This window comes from Pan troglodytes, chromosome 3, assembly GCF_028858775.2.
Source record: "Pan troglodytes isolate AG18354 chromosome 3, NHGRI_mPanTro3-v2.0_pri, whole genome shotgun sequence".
In the NCBI taxonomy this organism is placed as follows: Eukaryota; Metazoa; Chordata; class Mammalia; order Primates; family Hominidae; genus Pan; species Pan troglodytes.
The window spans coordinates 189302187-189316707 of NC_072401.2; the positions used below are offsets into that span (position 1 = coordinate 189302187).

At 40.7% G+C, this 14521-nt stretch overlaps 1 long non-coding RNA gene across 2 annotated transcripts in view; it reads left to right on the forward strand.

The window, feature by feature from the left end:
* LOC134809944 (uncharacterized) overlaps positions 1–10925 on the forward strand; it is a 47179-nt gene extending 36254 nt beyond the window's left edge. For both annotated transcript variants that reach the window (XR_010156782.1, XR_010156783.1), the window contains one exon: positions 10693–10925. This is a non-coding gene — a long non-coding RNA (uncharacterized LOC134809944). The remainder of the gene's footprint in view (positions 1–10692) is intronic.
* Positions 10926–14521: the final 3596 nt, after the last annotated feature.

The window sequence follows — 14521 nt, forward strand, 5'->3', positions numbered from 1 at the left end:
ACACAGGGTGCTGATTGGTGTATTTACAATCCCTGAGCTAGACATAAAGACCTTCCACGTCCCTACCAGACTCAGGAGCCCAGCTGGCTTCACCTAGTGGATGCCGCACCGGGGCTGCAGGTGGAGCTGCCTGCCAGTCCCGCACCGTGCGCTTGCACTCCTCAGCCCTTGGGTGGTCGATGGGACTGGGCGCCGTGGAGCAGGGGGTGGTGCTCCTTGGGGAGGCTCAGGCCGCACAGGAGCCCATGGAGTGGGTGGGAGGCTCAGGCATGGCGGGCTGCAGGTCCCGAGCCCTGCCCCGTGGGAAGGCAGCTAAGGCTCGGCGAGAAATCCAGTGCAGCGCCGGTGGGCTGGCACTGCTGTGGGACCCAGTACACCCTCCGTAGCCACTGGCCCGGGTGCTAAGTCCCTCATTGCCCGGGGCCAGCAGGGCTGGCCGGCTGCTCCGAGTGCGGGGCCTGCCAAGCCCACCCCCACCCGGAACTCCAGCTGGCCCGCAAGCGCCGCGCGCAGCCCCGGTTCCGGCTTGCGCCTCTCCCTCCACACCTCCCTGCAAGCTGAGGGAGCGGGCTCCCGCCTTGGCCAGCCCAGAAAGGGGCTCCCACAGTGCAGCGGTGGGCCGAAGGGCTCCTCAAGTGCCGCCAAAGTGGGAGCCTAGGCAGAGGAGGCGCCGAGAGCGAGTGAGGGCTGTGAGGACGGCCAGCACGCTGTCGCCTCTCAATGCCATACATTGGTATGCAAAACTTATTTACCTTAAAGCTTGCATCTTTTGACCACCATCTCACGCCACACACAGAAAAAGTGGGTATGAGGTGAGGTGATGGATGTGATAGTTTTATTGTGGTAAGAATTTCACAATACATAAGTATATCAAAGCATTATATTGTATACTTCAAATATATACAATTTTGTCAATTATACCTCAATAAAGCTGGAAAAAAAGAAATCTAATAGCTCCACTTAAATGATGTTCAGCTTCAACGACTTTGTTTGCCAAAAAATTTTGTTAAAAGGTGTTACAGTAATAATCATCTTCTTTAAAATGAGCACTAAAACTCAGAAAATTAATATAGATGTACATAAAATAATGTCAATTTCTTAAATCCTAGAGCATTTGGTTTTTAAAACAAGAGCTGTGATTTCTATGTCGATTGGGGCTCTGATAAAAGTCAGCCAGATTCATTTGCTGCATAAATTACTCACAGATTGTTAACAGAAGTTTTTTCTGCAGCTGCAATAACTCATCCAGGCTGTTACAGAACTATGTAACTCACTGCAGGCAGAACTTCCTAAATGTCAACTTAGGAACCAAAGAGGTTTCATGGATCTATATGAAGCTTTAGTACCATCCTGGGTTTTGAACACAGATGCTCCACAGACCTGTGACTGTATTTACAGTAGCATAATGATTCAGTTGCTAACATCTAATCTCCAGCCTCTAAATATGCCACAAATGCCACTGTTCACTGCTTATGTGCTAGACTTGCCCACCTTGTCTCATACCTACTTTTAACTACTCTTCTTTATGCTTCTCCCCATAATTTTCTGCTAGGCAGTCACCTCCATTGGAAATATTTAGAAAGAGCCAAAAATATATTTAAATGTAAGAAACTCAAGGAGGAATGCACAATCAAGGAGGAATGATGAGGAAATGAGTAGGGATGCAAATAATTCACAGGGTACTAAATATTCTTCCATCTTCTAATTTCCCTCTATGGTAGTTTTCTGTATTCGTCCTCAACTTGAGCTTCTAAGATAATAATGCAATAGCAATTCATATCCCTAGATTATCCACAGATAAAATAGACTGTAGCAGCTGCTGTCCTCTGCCCAGGTCCCCCTTCAGTCTTCAAGGATGTAGTCCCTCAGCTGCATAGAGTGCTATGGCTGACAGTCCTCAATGGTCACCTCTCTCTTGGAATTGCCTGTTGGTGGAGAGAGCTGCCTCTCTTGATGTCACAATCCTTTCCTAAGGGAAATCTGTTTCCAATGCCCGTTGAGGAAGCTTGGCCCCTCACTCACTCAGGTGTGGCTTTCAAAGACAGCTATGAGGGGGAATTCTCTTAGTGGGCAGGGCTTCACGCACTACACTTGGTCATCTAATTCATGTAGAAAGAGATGCAGCCTCAGCCTCAGTTTGGAATATACACAGATGGGTGGGTGCTGAAGGGCACAGACAGATCATCAGAGGCCTAGTGGGAAAGAAATTAGGAGATCATAGACAAGGATATCTGGAGTAGTGTTGTGTAGATGACACTATGGGAGAAGACACAATGTGGGAAGATCTTTCAGTTGCAGGTTAACACCCACCAGAAATCATCTATTTTGGAAGAGGCACTAGACAGCCAAGTAGATGGACTGACTCAGCTACTTGATGCCAGCCAGCTTCTGTCATTGGCCATTCCAGTGCTGCTGAAATGAACACATGAAAAGAGTAGCTTTAGTGTCAGAGATGTTAGGTTATGCTCGGGCCCAACAGCATGGGCTCCCACTCATCAAAGCTGGTCTAGCTCCAGATGCTGCCAAACAGCAAACTTGCCAACAACAAAGATGACATCTTCATCCCCAATATTGCATCATTTCTTGAGGAGATCATCCCATCACTAAGTGGCAAGTTCACCACAGTCTACTTCTTTCATCTTGCCAGGGTCAGTGGTTCATTTTTGACAGTAACAAACAAATTCTGAACATGAATTTGCTTTTTCTGTCCCCATGGTTTCAGCCAACACCGTTATCTGAATGCTTACAGAGTGTCAGATCCAACAACAGCAATTTCACTTATAATTATGTCAGACAGAGGGACAAACCTTAAAACCAAGCAGGTCCATCAGTGGGTCCATAATGACAGGATCTGCTGGTCATATCACAAGCCACACCACTCTATTGCATCAACCTGATAGAGTGCTGAAACAGCCTGTTGAAACACAACGGAGGTGTAGGCCCAGACATGCTTCCCTGTGAGAATGAGACAGCACTCTCCAGGACATAGCATCTATCCTGAATCAATGAGCATTCGCGGGCTCTGGGTTCCCGATAAACAGAATACATAGATGAGAAACCAAAGTCTAGAAGCAAGAGTGGCCTCTGTTACCAACATTCCCAGTGACCCACTGGAGGATTTGTGCTTCGTGTTCCTGCAACTCTGGGGTCTGTGGGTTTAAAGATCTTGGTTCCTGAAGGAAGAACATTTCTGCCATGAACACATCATCATTTCCCTTGAATCTAAGCTGTGGTAGCTTCCTGGACACATTAAATTTCTCATGGCAAAGGACAAAAGGACAAGAAAAGGAGTCACCATCCTAACAGAGGTAATGGATTCTGGCCCTCCTTTATCCCCCACCTCAGGAGGAGGAGCTGCTGCTACAGGGAGGAATATGCTGGCAATCTACCTTGGGAAAGTCCTTGACCAATTGTTTCGGTAAATGGACAAGTGTAGCAGCCCCAGCCTGAGGCAGGTATAGTGCCCAGGGTTTCATGCCAGTAGATGACCCATCTAGAAGAGCAGAGGTGATGTCTGAGGGTGAGTGGAATCTAGGATGGACAGTAGAAGAGGGAGACTGTGTACTAATTGTGGGTCTTGAGACAAAATGCAGTGGTCAGGCCTGTAATTTTCCTTCAGGATGCTCACTGGAATCCTTGGAGAGGCTACCCCAACATTATGTAAAGAAGCAGAACAAGTACAGCAGGGAATGAACTATAGTAGACATAGCTGAGCTGCCCAGATTCTCCCGCAGGATTGAAGGGCCTGTTCCTCCCCTTTCTCCTCCTGGCACTGGTAGATATCAGCCCAGAGATGTGCAGTGTACTCTGAGCACCTCAAGTTTGGGGCTCGACTTAAAGTGCCATGGTGCTTAACACACTTGAAGAGAGGGTGAACGACTGTGTGATAGAATGACTGTTTTAATTACAGCATAGCAGGGTGTTGACTCTTCTTTTTGGCTTTGAGACAATGTACTTGTTCAAGTCATGAAGTCACCTGTCTTTAGAATCACTAAGAGTTGGTCCAAGATAACTTAGTTGACTCAAACACTACATTAATCATGTTATGTGACCTATGAAATAGTCTGCTGGAAAGCAAATTATGTCATTTCATTAAATCATCTTATCAGGGATGACTACAAAACCCATGAAATAAGCCACTTTTTCTTAATTTCTTTCATAGATTTCATATTATTCATAAACAAATTTTTAAGAAAGTAATTTAATTTGGGTACAAAAATAATTATATATTAAGATACACTGGATTTTATGTTATGATTGGAAAGTCATATTCATCTGGACGCATTTAGGTAGCAGCTGTAGGATCTTACGTAAGTTTCTGAACTTTTCTGTATTTTAATTTCTGTGCCTTGGTTAAATATACCTTCCTTTTAAGGTTGATGTGAAAATTATATGAGTCAGGCACTTAAAATGTGCTTGACACAGAGTAAGCCGTCAAGTTATTATTATTTTTGAATGCATATCGTATGTCAAAGACAATAAGAAGGTTTCTCTTGGATAATTGCTTGTACACACATCATCTCATTTAATCCACACAATAACCCTAATGTATAGCTGTTCTTCATGTTACTTATGAGGAAAATGAGGGCCAGAAAAATGAAGCAATCGGCTCAAGGTCACACAGCTAGATAGTGGCCATGCTAAGGCAGCAAAGGTCAAAGCTAGAAGAAACAATCCTGTAGGTACCTTAGCAATTCTTCACAGTCTTTCTTTTCTTGGCTTTATTATGACTCTTTCCATCTGGCCATGTCATCTGTTTGGCCTATTCTCCAGAAGTCAAGAGATTAGATCTGAATCTCAGCAGTCTTGTCCTTGATGCAATAGAGAGCTGAAATCCTCTCTTAGAATACATATCAATATAGGCCAGGCACGGTGGCTCAAGCCTGTAATCCCAGCACTTTGGGAGGCCGAGGGGGGAGGATCACGAGGTCAGGAGATCAAGACCATCCTGGCTAACACAGTGAAACCCGGTCTCTACTAAAAATACAAAGAATTAGCTGGGCGTGGTTGTGGGCGCCTGTAGTCCCAGCTACTCGGGAGGCTGAGGCAGGAGAATGGCTTGAACCCAGGAGGTGGAGCTTGCAGTGAGCTGAGATCGCGCCACTGCACTCCAGCCTGGGCGACAGAGCGAGGCTCCATCTCAAAAAAAAAAAGAAAAAAGAGAAAGAATACATAACAATATAAAGCTTGATTCTTCCAGCAACCCTGGGAGCCAACTCTAAGTTTGCTGATGAAATACCTGTTCCAGCTTACCTCTCAAATATTGCTCTCTGAATATTTTTTGTTGGATTCAAAGAAGTTTGCATGCTTTTATCCATTCGAGAACAAAATTTTATGCAAATCCACCTGAGACATACAATATATGCATGTGGATTTTTTATTGAAAGCAAGTTTACCGCTCTATCCTTCCGTTTTTCTTCAAAGTATCAAGTTGTATTGAAGTTTGTTACCTCACTGCTGAATGCCATTTTTTTTTTTTTTTTTTTTTTTGAGATGGAGCCTCGCTCTGTCATCCAGGCTGGAGTGTAGTGGCGCGATCTCAGCTCACTGCAACCTCCACCTCTTGGGTTCAAGCTAGTCTCCTGCTTCACCCTCCCAAGTAGCTGGGACTACAGGCGCTCACTGTCATACCCAGCTAATTTTTGTATTTTTAGTAGAGACGGGGTTTCACCATATTGGCCAGGCTGGTCTTGAACTCCTGACATGAACTGATCCACCCACCTCGGCCTCCCAAAGTGCTGGGATTACAGGCGTAAGCCCCTGTGCTGGGCACATTTTCATATCATAAAATAAAGCTACATATTTATTTACCTATACTTTTCAAAGTATTGTCACAGAGTTATTCTATCTAAAGCAAGACTTAACTTTCAATGTTCGATTAAATCATTCACTGCATTGTATTTATTTAACATTATATCACCATTGGTTCACATTGTATGTCCTCCTTTGAAAATATTAACAGTAAAAAGTTATCTTTTTGATAAAAGTTTTAAGCACACTAAATAGGAAATTTATAATGAATCTCAGTTATAGAACTGTTAAAATATGTTTTTAAAGGTATATTTCAAGTTTTCTATCAGAGAATATAGCAATCTGATGAGAGATATCTAGTGCCTCTTTATTAACAGAAAATGACTGAAGCTTAGTCGTCGCTCTTGATAAAATCATAAATAATTTTTTGAAAACCACATACAGATAATAATGAATGTCTACATTTATAAGAAGTAGAATAATGTTTTGTTATATCATCATCTATTAGAAACATAAAATTTTTTAAACTACAATAACTGTAGGTCCACGGACTGAGTTGAATTATTTCATTAGAAAATAATTTTAAAAGAAAGCCAATTCACTTATCAACATAAAATATTGTGAAATGGAGTTAGTATCTTACTTGTAATATTTCCAGACTTTTTAAAAGGGCTAATATTAAAAGAGAAAGAGAGAGAGAGAGAGAAGCTTGATTAGCCATCAGGGAAATGCAAATACAAACCAAAATTAGATACCACTTCACACCAAGTGTGAAGTGAATAGCTACAGTAGAAAAGACAGACAATCACAAGTACTGGTGAGGAAGTGGTGAGATCGGACCCCTCATGTTCTGCTGGTGTGTATACAAAATGTGCAACTTCTTTGGAAAACAGTCTGGCAGTTCCCCACACAGTTAAACAGAGTTACCATATGATCAAGCAATTTCACTCCTAGGTAAACACCCAAGAAAAATGAAACCATGTGTCCACATAAAAGTCTGTACACAAATGTATACAGCAGCATTATTCATATAGCCCCAAAGTGGAATCAACCCAAATGTCTGTCTGATGAAGGGACAAACAAATGCCCTCATTCACACAATGGAATACTATTCAGCAATAAAAAGGAATTCAGTACAGATACTTGTTACAACGTGAATGAATCTTGAAATCATGTTAAGTGAAATAAGATAGTCACCAAGGATGGCTGTATGATTCCACTTATAACAAATGTACAGAATAGGCAATTTATAAAGACAGAAGCTAGATAGGTGATTACCCAAGGCTGGGGAAATGGGGAGATTTAGGAGCCCTGACTGAGTGCAGAATTTATTTTAGAGATCATAAAGAGTGCTTTAAAATTGATTGTGATGATGGCTGTACAACTCTGTAAATATGCTAAAAATAATTAAATTGTATTTTATAAGTGGGTAAATTTTGTGGTGTGAAGATTATATCTTAACAAAGTTGTTAAAAAAAGAGAAACCGTGAAGTGTGTCACACTTAAATGAAAAAATCTTTATTTCCCTCCAAATTTATTTAAAAATCTTGCCAAAGTGTAGTATATGTAATAAATTGAACGATGAATATCACTGGATTTTAATCATACTTTGTTAATTCTTAATCAAAATATATGCTAGATGAATACTGTTCAATTTATAATTACTCTGCATAGGCTTCTAAATAGTACTAAATTACTCTAGGTATGAAAAGTCTTTGAAATGAATATTCCACTTATAGAAATATAACCTTTGGAAATAATTAACCACATGTATAATTATTTCACTTCAAGAATGTTCACTAATGTTTCTGATAATAAAAATTTAAGACAATCAAAATGCCCAACATTAAGCATTAGTTTAGATAATTTCACATTACTTAAAGATTCAATATTCTCCCCTTTTAAAAAAGCTGTGAACTTCCCTATTGAAATGAAAATGCTTATAATATGGAGTTTAATGACTAAAACAGTTTTAAATGAGCAGGTACCGTGTGATCATTTTTCTTAAAGATATGCATGGAAAGTTATCTATTAATAGTAATGGTTGTCTCTGGGCAGTGTGAGCATATGATTACAGTGTGTCTCCTTTTATTCATCTATACTTACAAGTCTTTCCTATAATGAATATCTATTGATTTGGTAACATGTAAGATATTTTTAATTTTAAAAAATAACCAAATCGCATTTTAGTGTTAACAGCAAGCAGCACAAAGTACTGTGTCGCTCCCTGAATATTTCACCAGAAGGGTTAACTCACATTACCCTGGAAGGAAGACAATAAGAAATGGTGAGCCTGATGGAATAGAGAGAGAGGCTGAGGAGTAGTTCTACCTGCCTGTTTTTCCATGGTGACAGTGGAATATTAATCACAGATGGATGAGACTTAACATTGCTCAGACTATCATTAGCTGTTTTCATCAATCACTGTCCAGTTATTGCTAATCCTCTACCATTCTCATCCTGTGGGGGGAAAAAAATGACAGACTGCGTGTATCAAGCAAGGTTCCCAGGTACAAGCAACAAGAAAAAAAAATGAAGTTGGCTATGTTAAGATAAATGAATCAACTGGAAGTATGTAGAGGGCTCAGAAAACAAAGGTGAAGTAGGGGAACCTGCTTAAACAACCAGTAAGAACAAAAGAAGTTCTAGAAGCCAAGTTGCAACAAATTCCTAGATGGAATGCCAATACCCAGGACCACTCTTAGGCCCAGGCAAGAAGGGCCATTGCCCCAGCTCTGGGTTTTAAAGAAACTCTGGCCCTGTGGCCTTGTCCCTGAGGCAAGAGTCTATGAAGTTGAGGATACATGTTACCCAGAGCCCAAGCCCTGCCTTGAGACCATGTTGGGACACGTATGACCCCACGATTGTTTGCACAAGTAGTCCTTAACTCACTCAAAGCCTATGCAGTCCTCTTCACAGGCTCCACCCACTCGAACAGAAACTGCATACAGGTGGACCTAGGAGTAGCCAACATGCAGCTTTCTGTTGGGGGTTATGGATGAAGCTTAGATCTATAGGTCAGGCTGTCCACTTGTGTAGGCACAAATTTCTTACAGAGCAAAACACAGCCAAGAGCAAGAATCTAGGGGAAGAGGGCTCGCATACTAAGACCAAACACTGGAGGCCAGTATTCCCAAGCTTCCGGAATCCAGCATGCAAGCCCCAGGGAGCTAAGAATTCTAAACTCAAACCTGGCCACTTGGGTTTTTATGAAGGCACATTTTTCCAGGGAGTAGAATAGATATATATATTATGTATATGATTAAGCAGTTTTTAAGATTAACCTACAACTTTTAAATATTTAGTTTTATGGCATGTGGACTTCCATGTATACGGTTGGGTCTTGCAAATGTCATCATTGCCAGACAAACCTAACAAATTCTAAGTATATGCTGGTCACTCCTTTATCTTTGCATTTCTTTTCCCTCAAGATACAAAGACCCAGATAACAAATATATTCATCCCAGGTCATAAGTCACACCCTTGCTGCCAGGTCTTGAGAGAGGGGGATATGGCCTTTGGCAGCCTCTCCAGTGGGAGGCAGGGCCCTATTGACCCACAGGAACACACATAATGGCGATGACCTGCTCTTCTTCTATTAATAAGGAGAGAGAAGTGCATGCTGGACAGCCAAACAAGGCATAACCCAAAGAAATATGCATTGTATTGGGAGGAAGAAGGCCATCCTTACTCAACTAGCTATATGAGGTCAATGACATTAAGCCTCTTTTTCTCCCATATAAAATAACCATAAAAATGCCTACTTCATTGGATTGTTAAGAGCATTAAAAAGATAATACGTGTGAAAAAATGCTCTGCAAACTGCAAAGTGCTATACAAATTAGCATATTAGTGTTATACTCTTGGGAGAGCTCTGGCAGTTGCTAATCAAGAATTAAGAGAAATATGCTAATTAGAGGAGACACCTGACAATGATGAAGAGAGGTGGCAGGTAAGACCCCACCTGCTTCAATGCAGCCCTATTCAAATCTTTACATTTTGTATGCTGCTACTCAGCCCCACATTACAATAAATATCTCCCACATAATCTGCACAATTTCCCTACAATAAATTGTCAAGCTTCATTTGGTCATCCCTATAAACTCAATATACTCTAAGCAGATTGTTAAGTACATTCAAGGATTTCACAATGAACAGCTGAGATCCAGTTATCATTAAAATGAAGTGCTGACACTGGAATAAAGCCACAAGAAAGTGTTTACTGCTACTGCTGCTCTGGAATTATAATTGTTTCTTTGCTTGGCCTTTAGAGGACTGAATCATCTGATGCATATCTATCTTGTTTAGTAATAAGATTTGAAACCTAATGTTGAAATGTCCATATCTATGTTTATTAGAACTAGAAACCAGGTCCACATTAAGCTCACAAAACCATAGCTTCTTTATTAATTGCCTACATTTATTATCTATGCTGGCTGCATACAATTTTATGAAGTGATAACTATTTTCCAGTTTAACAGAGTATGAGCTGCAAAGTGGAGAGTTTGGGAAGAAGCTTGACATTTAGTAGGAAGCAAAAGATAAGAGTGAAGTGTTTTGATTTAGGAGATGTACATCCAAAGAGACTTCTGTCTTAGGAAACATGAGAATTTTGCTGTAAAGCTCAACCTAGATGCGAAGGAGACTAAAGACAAGCATCCTAGACAATTATAGACCAAGCATTGGGAAAGGAATAAGTTGGGATTGACTCATAAGACACTTAGATGAAGCTAGGACAATGGACATTACGTTAGCTAACCCTGAATTTGGTGCTGGAAAGATTTGACAAAACCTAAACCTTATCTATTTCTTATAAGTGCAGAGAATAAATAGTTCAAAACACAGTATCTATAGATAACTCTGTAAAACAAAACAAATTTGTTGTTTGGTTAATTCTCCTCAAGACATAGTTTGCAACTGATATTAAATTTCTTCTCATAGACTATCGATTTACGGCAATGGATTGGTCAAGGAAGGATAAAGAAACTTGGAAAGAACTATCATGATACCTGCCCTGAGAAGCTGAAATTTGGTTTAACTTTGTGTTGTTTACTGTTTGGTTCTATAAAAGCTAAGTTTATAAAATATTGTATGACAGGTGAATTTAAATGTTACTAACCATCTTGGATGTCCTGCTCTTCTGCTGTACAGCAATAAAGTCTCTCTAAATGCAATGTTTGGGACAGAGTTGCTCTGGGAAATATAGTGGTTTGAAAGGTGGCTATTGTACCCAAGATGAATATGTTATTATCTCATTGGACATAGCATCAAATGTTATTTATGAAAATGCTTATCACTGCCACAGGCTTCTGGTCTATACCCATGAAGACATCGCTCAAGCATAGCACCTCAACAGAGTGAAAAGTGCAACCCAATGCTATAGTAAAGGCATCACCTAAAACTTCCTTGCCTCAGACACCTGAATGGCAGTGTCTTCACTCAGGTCCCCACTCAAATGTCACCCCATCAGCAATGTCTTCACCAATAGCACTGTATAAAATGGCAAGTCCACTCTCCAAACAAGTACTTCTTCTCCTTTCTCCACATTATTTATCTCCACCCCACTATGGCCATCTAATGAAGTCTGCATGTATTTGATTCTACATTAGTTTTCCCTCTCTCCCTATATTTTTGCATGTCCAGCTCCATGGACCCAAAAGTACAGTCTGAGCAAGATGTTTGAAACCACCTTTGCAAAAATTATGACATTGAAAGTAATCGGACATAGCTGAATCCATCTTGCTTCTAACCTCACATGCTGCCCTTGTTCACTCCTAGGCATAGGCCAAGCTAACTATGGGAGGAATTTGGTTTATAGTTTAACTTTAAACAAAGACAACCGCCCTTTCCTGAAACTAACTCCCTTCCCAATGGCTCCTATAGATACTACTATTGTAAAGCCTAACATTGGTGTTTGAGCTATTTTTTGGACCCTACATTCTGATGGATCAGCTGGCACCACCTGGCCTGATAACACATACCAAGAAACTGGTTTATCTGGTCTTGTGACCCTCACCCAGGAACTGACTCAGCATAAGAAGACAGCTTCCAACTCCAATGATTTCATCCCTGACCCAACCAATCAGCATCCCCATTCCCTATGCCTCTGCCCACCAAACTACACTTGAAAAAACCTAGCCTCTGAATTCTTGGGAAGGCAGATTTGAGAATTATCTCCCATCCTTCTGCTTCGTTGGCCCTGTGATTATCAAACTCTTTCTTTGCTGCAAAACCTACTGTTCTCAGTGAATTGGCTTTTCTGGGCAGTGGGCAAGAAGAAGTGGTCAGGCTGTTACACCTTCACAGCACTCAGTGATGGTTCTTAGAGGAAAGTAACAACTTATAAGCAAGTGGATCTGGATGAGTCCAGCATGTCCCGAGATGTGTAGCATGTTTGCGCGTAGAACAAAGGCTTCAGGGATGTCTGGTTCACATGTGGCAGTCAAAAAAGTCACAATATTAAATTATAAACCTTCTTCCTTCCCCTTCCTTTTTTTCCTTTAGATTCTCAATAAGATTCTATTTTGAAATAAAATAGAACAAAGGCTGATGTGCTACTAACAAAACCTTCTGAAGCAAATTTCAAAACAAGAGCAAGTTAAGGCATGCCAATTTATTATCATACTCTTGGATTAAATTCCCACTTTTTGCCTGTATTTTCACATCTGTAATTTGGAGGAGTAACTTCATGGGTTGTTAAAACAGCAATTAATAACTGTGTGTTTTAAGTGTTAGTTTTAAATATTACTTTCTATGTAGCAAAAAGATTTCTGATAGTGCTATAATTCTCCAAAGAGTAGGGTCCTGAGTAAAACAGAATGTCACTCTTACTACTTGACGATTGTCTTCTGAAATAACATATTCAAACCCATGTACTTTACTTACTAGGAAGCATTTTATGGCTTTGATGAAACCATTTCAACCCCATTCTTTCCCATGTTTTAAGGGTTTTTTTAGGTAGCTCAAACTCAGCACATCCACAGAATATCTCATCATCTTTCCCCCCACACTCTGTGTCTATACCTGAATTCTCTTTGATGAATAGCAAAATTTCCTTCAAGTTACTCTTACCAATAACTTTGGAAATATAGATTTGTGAAAGGAAAAGAAAATCTCAGGACCCCAAACTCTCTGTCAAAGGGAAAGCAAGTCACACAAAAAAACTGCCTTCCTCTTGTTCCCAAGCAGACAACTGTAATTTCACATGTGAAATGCAGATTTGCCAAGCCAGGAAAAGACATACTTGACCTTTTCCACCACTCCTCTCTTTTCACATGTCAAACAAAGATTTTTGTGAGTGCTAATCAAAGCCTCGCAAGAATGTAATGACCACACTGCCTAAGTTCTACCTCTCCCCCACCTTTTTTTCTTTCCTCCTTCCCCTCCTGCCTGCTCTTTCCCCCTGTAGTATTGAAGTTCTCAAAACCTTCTTTGGAAAAAGTGCAGTCCACATTCCAGGCACATCCTCAACCATGGCAATATACACCTCTAAATCTGTCGCAGACACTTTTGGTTTACAGCATGATGCATCCTGATGGATGCATTCTGAAGTCAGACTGAGCTGCATCTAAACTCTGCTTTACCAACACCTGTGCAATCTCAGCCAAGAGATCGAAACTCTCAGAGCCTCCAGTTCCTTCGTCATTGAAGTGAGTACAGAGTACCCACTCATAGGTTCCTTGTGAAGAGTAAACGAGATAATGTTCACAAAATACTTAGCATGCTACTGGCTTATAATATCTATTGAATTAAAATTGATGATGATGATTCAGGCTTTAATCATTTCTTGCACTGATGGCTTTCTTGTCAGTTTTTCTTTCAGGAACATGCAATTCTTCCTGCTCTGGTTTTGTTTCTCCGCATGTCTACAGAGCTGCCAGAGGGTTACATTTAAAGTACATGACTGTTCATGCCAATCTCCTACTGTCCTTCAATGGCTCCCCAAAGCTTCTTTGTAAAGTAAAAACTCCTTTCATTAGCACGCAAGTCCCTTCATGGATTGAGCACCCTCTGTTCCTCTAACCTCATCTCTAATGCTCTCAAGACTTGCCATTTCTGCAACAGACAGATCCAACTGCTTTGAGCACTTCCAATGAGTCATGCAGATCATGTGTCTGTACATCCCACCCAGATATACGAGGCACTAGCCACTGTTCCAATTTATCAAGCAAATGCTTACTCACACTTTAGGGAAACTTCTTTAATAATTTAGATTCTCCTGTATCTTTTCTCCCCCAGCATATACATACTCCCCCAGTGTATGTATATTTGTTGCAAAGCTTATTACATTTTGGTGTGGATGTGATTTACTTGTTTATTTCTTTCCAAGTAATCAAACCAATTCATCTTTCCATCTCACAATGTTAGACACCGTGCTTGGCACATACAGATATATAATGGATATATATTAACTAAGCAGATACGTATGTTAAAATGAGATCTGAGTCATGAAGATAATGAGCTTCTCTTTCCCAGCTCACTGCAGTACTCTTCTTACTGTGCCTGACTCTGATGGGCTCCATTTTAGAATTTTAAGGTTGTGAGGTTGTGTTACCAGAAAGGGGTCATGATCCAGACCCCACAAGAGTGTCCTTGGATCTCTCCCACGAAAGAATCAGGGTGAGTCCCCAGTGCAAAGTAAAAGCAAATTTATTAAGAAAGTAGTGAAAGTAGAGCTACTCCATAGACTGAGTAGGGCGTTTCCAAAAGTAAGAGGAGGAACATGTCCACCCTAGGTACAATGCTTGTATACACGGCAGATGTGCTCTGC